We start from the raw sequence: 8886 nt of genomic DNA, 5'->3' as shown, positions 1-8886 counted from the left end.
TATGGTGTCTCTCATAGTGATGTGCGAATCATGAACGAATCATTCAATACTTGAGAATCACTTTACTGACTCGTGAATCATGATTCACAAGCCCAACCGACTCACTGACTCATCCCTGTTACTGAAGCAAACTAATTTCATTAGTAGAAATATATCTAGCTCATAATTAAAATTGTGGAAAAAAACAACAACAACCAGTTTCTTAACAAAAACATTTCTGCTCTGGACTGGACGACAAAACCCTGAGTAGAAACCTCACACCAAGACAATAGCTCATCAGTTCACAGCATCGCTGTGCTAACACGCTAACAGCACATTTGAGCTACTCAAACATGCGGGTCTCTAAATGACATAACAGGGCACGTTTTTTACTCTTTAATGACAGTAATATGATGTCTCATTGTGAATACAAATAAATATAAGTTGTACTTTAAGTGTTACCTCACTCCTGGAAGCAGAATGAGATGAACTTTCAGGCAGTTGATAACAAATTAGACGTAACAAGGCTAACAGTTTAGCCCAGGGGTATGCAAACTTTTTGATTCGTGGGCCACATTGAGTTCTAACATTTGACAAAGGGGCCGGAACAGGAGTAGATAGATGGCATGCTTTGAAAACATCACCTCATTGGGGGAAAAATACACATCTTGGGATATGGAGAAAACATGTGCTTTAATTTCCAATGAAAATGAAGAAAAGCATTACAATAAAATCTCTTACTTAGAAATGAGCCTTTAAACACTGAAAATCAAATAAATGAACATTTTATTTTAAAGCACTGAACGTTCTGTTATCCTTCAGGATATCACATCACTCTCCTCCTAACTCTTTTTTTTTTTTCCCCAAAAACGGTAGGAGATGCAGATGTACTTGTCCTGTTCCTTTTATTCAATTTGTTTCCCCGGTGCCAAAAGTCAACAACGACCAGTGCAAGGACGAAACAGTTGCAACAAGTCAGTCTGTGAAGCGTTATATTTGATCTGCGCGCACTGTTCATTTTAACAACGTGCGTATCACGGAGAGACACACATTTTAATGGGAGCAGTGTTGTTGGTCTTTTTTAGCCAGCGCATCAAAGTCTGGAGTTAGTTTTGTTGTGGCGATTCTCAGGATTGATCTGAGGTGTAGGTCTGTTAACTTGGATCTGTGGCTGGCTTTGTTGATGTTCATGACGCTGAATGTCTGTTCACACACGAAGGTAGAGCCGAACAAAGCCAACATCATCTGCGCTTTTCGCCTTAGATTTGGAAACGCGGCATCATTGAGTGAAGCATAGAAGTCATTTAGTTTCAGAGAGCTGAATTTCCCTTTTAAGGCAGGGTTGGACTGAAGGTCGATGAGTTCGAGCTGAAGCTCCTCTGGAGCTGTTTCGGGGTCTTGTGACAGAGGAAAGGCCACCAATTGAAGTGACTTGTCAATTTTATCGAAATCCAAAAACCGACAGCAGAATTCTCCGTGCAGTGCATCCAGTGACTCACTGTATTTCTTTACTTTTGCTCCGGCCTCTTTCAGCGTGGCTAGTGTAGGAAAATGAGTGAATGACTTGTTCAAAATCTGCCTGGAGAATAAAGCCAGCTTGGATTTGAAGGCTTTCACATTTGTGTGCATGTCATGCACAAACTGCTCCTTCCCCTGCAGTTTCACATTGAACTCATTCAAGTGTGAAAATACGTCCGTAGCAAACGCGAAGTCACACATCCAGCTCTTGTTGCTCAGCTCAGGAAATTCATCAGTCTTCCCCTGCCGCTCCAAAAACACGCCAATCTCCTCTTTGAGCTCCCACACTCGTTGAAACACTTTGCCCAAACTCAACCAGCGGACACGGGAGTGATAAAGCAGGTCCTGGTGATCGGCATCAGTTTCCTCCAGGAACGCAATGAACTGACGGTGCTGAAGTCCCCGTGCGCGTATGAAGTTGACAAGTTTCACCACAGGATTCACAACATGATTCAGCTGTAACACCGATTTACATAGAGATTCCTGGTGGAGGATGCAGTGGAGGAAAATCACATCCTGGTCAGGGTTTTCATCTTTCACTTTATTCTGGATTCTCCTCAGCAGGCCAACGTTTTTTCCCGTTAAATTTGGAGATCCATAGAATAGAATAGAATAGAATTCAACTTTATTGTCATTGCACATGCACAGGTACAGGGCAACGAAATCTGTGGTGACGTTAACAAGCTTACTCCAGGGAAGCTTCATGTTTTCGATGGCAGCAGACACTCGTTCAAACAAGTCCTCTCCCCGTGTTTGTCCTTTCAGAGACTCCATTGTCAAAAACTCCTCCGTTATTTCAAAGGTTTCGTTGATTCCTCGGATAAAAATGAGGAGCTGAGCAGTGTCTTTGACATCATTGCTTTCATCCAGTGCTACAGAATAAAAAGTGAATGACTTCGCCTTTTTGTTTAATATGCTGGTGATATCTTCATCTATTAGTTCTACATGGCGAGTCACTGTCCGCCGTGATAAACTGATATTCTCAAATTTGTCTTTGGTCTCCGGGCACAAAATACCTGCTGTCTCTACCATACATTCTTTTAAAAACTCGCCCTCTGACAGTGGTTTGCTGGCCTTTGCTATTTTGAATGAAAGCATAAAACTGGCCTTGGTACTTGACTCTTGAATGGCAGTTTGACGGTGAAGAAAACTTTGCTGAGCCTTCAAATTAGCTGCCAACTTCTCAGCAGCAGCTTCCCGTTCTTTTGTTGAGAGCTTGCTAGCATAATTTGCGTGCTTTGTGGCAAAGTGACGGCTAATATTATACTCTTTAAAAACCGCCACAGTTTCTTGGCATATCAGGCAAACAGCAGATGATCGGTGTTCAGTGAAAAAATATTTAGTTGTCCACTCCTTTTTGAACACTCGACATTCTCTGTCCACTTTCCTTTTCTTGGGTCCGCTCATCTTCATAGAGGGGCGGTAGGTCACAGGGTAAAGTGCAAACGTGGAGTAATAGGCCTACGCCGCTTCACCTCAACAAAGCCAATATATCTAGAGTGCGCCATCTAGTGAGGAAACATCAGAATTGCAGGGGAAATAAAACATTAACAAGGTTAATTTATTAAATTTTTTTCAAGTTTGGCGGGCCGGATCAAAACGTTTAACGGGCCGCACGTGGCCCCCGGGCCGTAGTTCACCCATGCCTGGTTTAGCCCCACACAGTGCTCTATAAAGTCACTGGAAAACTGTAGCATCCGACTATTTACTCACTGCCACTATTTTCAATATGGAACATCGCTGATAACCAGTGAACTTCTGTGCAGCAGAATTTGTCGCAAACTTATATCTAGTACTTTTTCCAACTCAAAAACTTCAGGTCATCGCAAACAAAACACTGCAGCACCGCAACTCTTTTCCCACCCCCACGCACAGGACACACACGCCTAGAAGCGGACACCCGGAGAGGGGCGGGACACACAACGGCAGCCTGATTTCCTATTGGTCGAAACAAAAAAGTTTTGTACTGATTGGTTTGGTAGGCTGTCTTCCGCACCGCTATCTTTCTTAAAGCGTAGAAACTTTATGTGGGTTATTATTCCTCAAGGCCATCCAATGACAATGATAAACTAAGTAAACCTAGAAATAAGTCATACTGTTGTGTTTTCAGTTCAATCAGATCAGAAAGGGTTATTGCCAATGTTGAGCAGTTTACACAAGGAAATGCTGCGGTGCTTCAGTGCAAACTAGTGTCAAATAGCACTAAATAGACAAAAAAAAATAAAGTAGGAATAAGAATTAAAGTGCTACGTAGAAAGATATGTGCATGAGATATACATGAGATATATACATGAGAATAAGAATTAAGAGTGCTACGTAGATAGATATATACATGAGTGCAGGTGGTGATCAGTGCCAAACATGGAATGATGCAGTGACACAGCGTAGGGTCATGTGTTAGTGGCGGGGACAGTCATATGGTTATTGTTCATGTGTCCAACAGCAGAGGGGAAGAAACTGTTCTTATGGCGAGAGGTTCTGGTGCGAATGGACCGGAGCCTCCTGCCTGAGGGGAGCAGGTCAAACAGACTGTGTCCAGGGTGAGAAGGGTCAGCTGACATCCGAGCTGCACGCCGCAGTGTCCTGGAGGTGTACAGGTCCTGCAAAGATGGGAGTCTGCAGCCAATCACCTTCTCAGCAGAGCGCACAACACGCTGCAGTCTCTGTTTGTCCCTGATAGTGGCTCCAGCATACCACACGGTGATGGAGGAGGTGAGGATGGACTCGATGATTGCAGTGTAGAATTGCATCATCGTCCGTGTTGGCAGGTTGAATTTCTTCAGTTGCCTCAGGAAGTACATCCTCTGCTGGGCTTTCTTGATGACGGAGGTGATGGTGGGCTCCCATTTCAGGTCCTGGGTGATGGTGGTACCCAGGAAGCGGAATGAGTCCACAGAGGTGATGGGGGTGTCAGTCAGGATGATGGGGGGGAGTGGGGCTGTGTGCTTCCTGAAGTCCACAATAATCTCCACTGTCTTCTGGGCATTCAGCACCAGGTTGTTGTGGCTGCACCAGGACACCAGACGTTCAACCTCCCTCCTGTAGGCAGACTCATCCCCGTCCGAGATGAGCCCAATAACGGTGGTGTCATCAGCAAACTTGATTAGCTTGACAGACTGGTGGGTGGAGGTGCAGCAGTTGGTGTACAGGGAGAAGAGCAGAGGAGAAAGAACACAGCCCTGAGGGGAGCCGGTGCTGATGGTCCGGGAGTCCGAGACATTCTTTCCCAGCCTCACATGCTGCTTCCTGTCCGTCAGGAAGTCAGTGATCCACCGGCAGATGGGATCAGGCACATTCATCTGGGAAAGCTTGCCTCGGAGATGGTCTGGAAGGATGGTGTTGAAGGCAGAGCTGAAGTCCACAAACAGGATCCTGGCGTAGGTTCCTGGGGAGTCCAGATGCTGCAGGATGAAGTGTAGGGCCATGTTGATGGCATCATCTTTCTCTTCATCTTTCTCTTGGATTCTGCTATGTACAGCGCCAAACGCTGTCCCTGTAGAAAATCCTCAGACTCCTAAGTTATTGCAAAGATGAATCAGGACATGCACATGTAAAAACTGTCAGTGAGGAAAGACTTGCTTTCTTAACACTATGACTCGCTCAGTGTACTTGAAGTGCAATTTATTTATTTATTTTTAAAGATGTATATTGGGAATACGTCTTTAGATGGAAAGCCAACAGATGCACAACCTCCTCCATGAAGTTCGTGTTTTGACACTTCTGACAATTTTAAGGCTAACGAAAAATAGGGTCAAGTTAAGGCAACCAAGCTAGGCATTCTTAACCTCTTCATAAACTTTCTTATTGTAGGTATTAACATAACCTTAAAAACAACAAGTTTTCTGATCAGATAATTCACTTTGTGTAAAACAGGCTCTGCTGCTTCTTTCTTCCAAGAATGGATGAAGTTTATTCTTATATAATTGTTTCCTTGGGTGTGACAGGTCCTCCATACAAGTGCTGACTCACTGTAAAGTTCAAGCTTTCGGGTTTAGTCTGGCAGTGTCTGAGCTGTTTTTACGAAGAGCTTTTAAAAAAAATTTTTTTTTAGCTTAATTACTCTTTTGCATTCAGGTGGTTGAACAGAAATGGTGTGTTTGTTAGGAATTCATTTCTCTGATTCTGCTGCAGTGTGTGTGATTCCATGCATGTAGCATGTAATGTAGACCTCTTCACCCTCTTATTGATAAGAGTGTCCCCAACTGCTACAGCAAATGAAATTTTACACTCACTTGGCTCTGGATAGTGTAATAAAACTTCATAAGACAAGGTTGGCTTATAAGGCGTTTTTTCAACCCGTCATCTTATAAGAAAGGGGTTGAAAATAAAATATCAGTCCTTCACGTCCTTGGAATTAATTTGGCTGCTTGTTTATGAGTACGTCTGCGCAAACTATATATAGAGAGCCACATAAGGTTTCTTCTTGCTGTTAGAAGGAATCAGCGACGGGCTGGATTATGTTCTTTGTACTTGTACTGGGATAGCACACTTTGGCAGTGACCAGTCTTGTCATTTTTAAGAGTGAGTCTGTCACTGCCAGGGCATTTTCTTGGATCCATTCCTGTCCTCGAGCAGCTCAACAGTTGGAGTGCGAATGGGAGTGAAGTGGCATGATGACTGTAGAGGCAATGTGGCTGTGGAGTAAGAACTGTTGCGAAATAAGATAAACACTAGATAGATTCACAATGCTGTCCATACTGCCCAGGCTTTTGTATTAAATATTGAAATGCTGAGCCTCTGTTGGCTTCAAAAATGATTTCACTGAAACAAATAAAACAACATTTGGTACAAACCAAATTGTTTGGAAATGCCTGATTAATATTTACTAGAGTACTGTAATTAAGCACTGCAAAGTAATTTGATTTAGCTGATTTAATCATAACATGACTGACATTTGTAAGTGTACTTCATAGACTTGCATACAACACACAGTGTTGCTGTGTTATAGTTATTTAATATTTTGTCCATGGCACAGAACATACCCTATCTAGGGCCTATTTATGGAGGGCTGAGGGAAGGGATGTCCATCTATATCCAGGGGACCATTCCTAAGCACATCACCAGGTGAGTAGAAGACATAAACTTGTGACACTGTACACTTTGCAAGATATTTATTATAGTTAATAGCTGTTAAATATATTTTGTCCATTCTCAAGGTGGTTATCATTAGTTATAAGGGGCTGGACAGCGTCAATGCGTTGTATGTGAATTTTCAGTCAAACCTTTGTTTTAGGTGTATTTGACCAATGTCTAGAATGTGAAATGTTGGTATAACGGTGCTACTTGAAGCCTGAAAAAGATCTCCCATAAATAAAAACGAGCAAACAGCAGTAGCAGATGTCCTGACTGGGTTCTACGTTAGCATTTAGATCCCTCCAGAGTTTTGTGCACACGGTTTAGGTAAAAATGAAAAAGGTTGAGTTTTTACATTTAGTTCAGTATTACTTGTTGCCTCTGTCCTTGTCTTTTGGGAAAATACTTTACACAAGTAATGGCTCAAAAAGGATTCCTTTTTTTTTTACTGTGCTGCAATTGATTACTGGATTATTTGTGCCATTAATTAGTGTCAACTAATTTTTATTCAATCTCTGCACAGGATATGCTTGTGAAGATGGAATATGGGGGAGAGCAGAAGTGCGTTGAAGTTCCACAAAGGGATGAATGAAGGACATGCATATTGTATTGAAGAAATAAGTGATGAGAATGCTGTTATTTGCATTTACCAGCTCACCTATGTCACACCTTTTGATAAACAAAATTCTAATGAAAGTGAGAACATGTACACTGTTACATCTTTCAGAAAATGTTTTGAAATTGTGGTGCACAGTTCAGAATAAATGTTTTTCAAAAACCATTGCATCTTTTTAGTTAATGTTTATTTCCAAAAGAAATTTCTAGATGTTCAGAACAGTAAAATTCCCGCTTATTAGAATTAATTAGAAGATAACTCTTACGTAGTTAAACTAAAATACTCTTTTGAGAGTTAATATATAAACTCTTAACACCAAGTGTTAAATTATCAACTCCAGACAGATTTGGTGTTTAACACTAAATCAGAGTTAACGTACCGACTCTCCAAAAAGAGTTAAATTAACACTCTCTGGTGTGGACCCACATAGACACTTTAATAGTGTTGAAATCAAATCCGACAGTGTTAATTTGGACATGCTGGATTTGCTGTGTATATTTTAGTGCTAAAAACTAAGTACAGGGAGCCTACATCTCCTATGACTAACTGTCTGACAACCACTCAAACACTCATCAAGTTTGGGGATGGCAGCAGCACATTGGTTGTGACAGCCAGCAAATGTCAGACCACCTACAAGGAGCACCTTTAAGCACCTTGTAACTCTAATATGAACCTTAAACCCAACAAGTGTTGCAGCAGGTCATTCAAACCCTGTTGCACTTGCTGGGATTTTTCTGCCGTGACATCTACCTAAAACACTGCCAGAAGAGGGAAATGCATCATGTGATTAATAACAATAATAAAAACAATTTCTTCTACCTAACCCCCATTTACAGCAACTTGCAGCATCTCAGATATACGCAGCTAATCAACGTCGTTGACAGGCTATGACAGCGTCCTTATGTGCCGACACTGGTGTTTTAGCTAGCAAAGCAGCTGGCTGATGTGGAGTGAAGCCACATTAATGACAACGTGTACAACCATTGGAGATGTGAGCAGGACAGACAGAACAACTGACGGAAAAAGTGTGGACTTTATACCAGTTTTTAAATTGTGTTGATTGGCCACGTAAAACCAGAGTTATGATAAAAATATCTGCAATGTTTGGTTTTCTTTCTGAATACTATCGTTGCGGGAAGAAATGGTAAAACCGGCGTTTTATAAGGAAAACGCTGGAAAGCACTCACCACCTGTGAGCAAAAACAAAACCAAAAAAACCCCACCCTTTCCTATTGGTGGAAAAATGTACCATGTCGACCAATCAAAAGATGATAAGGCAACGTGGTATTTAGTTGTTTAGGAAGGGGGAAGTTTTAGGAGTTATGGCGGTGTTTTGAGATGTGAGAGATTTGCGACATTTAGCGCAAATCTTGTGTAGTTAGTGTGTAGTGTAGTTTTTGTTGTGTGTGTCAGAACAATGAGGCGACTGCTGAATGTTACAGGTGTTACAGCAGTGATACATCTCCTGTTGTCAGGCCTGCAGGTATCAGGCTGTTGTTCTCCTTTATCTCATAGTGGACAGAAATTATTTTTGGAGTGGCACAAATAATTTGTGTGGCATCAAATTTAATGCAGAACAGCTGATTGTTCTGTAAATAGTTTGAAATGAACTTCCCCTGCCAGTGGCGGACTCCCTCAGACATCGGTGCGTTGGTGGTTCTTTGTGTCTGGGGATGGGCGTCCAGGTACACACCGGCTCA

This window comes from Simochromis diagramma, unplaced genomic scaffold (genome assembly GCF_900408965.1).
Source record: "Simochromis diagramma unplaced genomic scaffold, fSimDia1.1 OVJJ01000463.1, whole genome shotgun sequence".
NCBI classification, from domain to species: Eukaryota; Metazoa; Chordata; class Actinopteri; order Cichliformes; family Cichlidae; genus Simochromis; species Simochromis diagramma.
The sequence above is the reverse complement of the archived record's forward strand: the minus strand, read 5'-3'. Positions refer to the sequence as shown.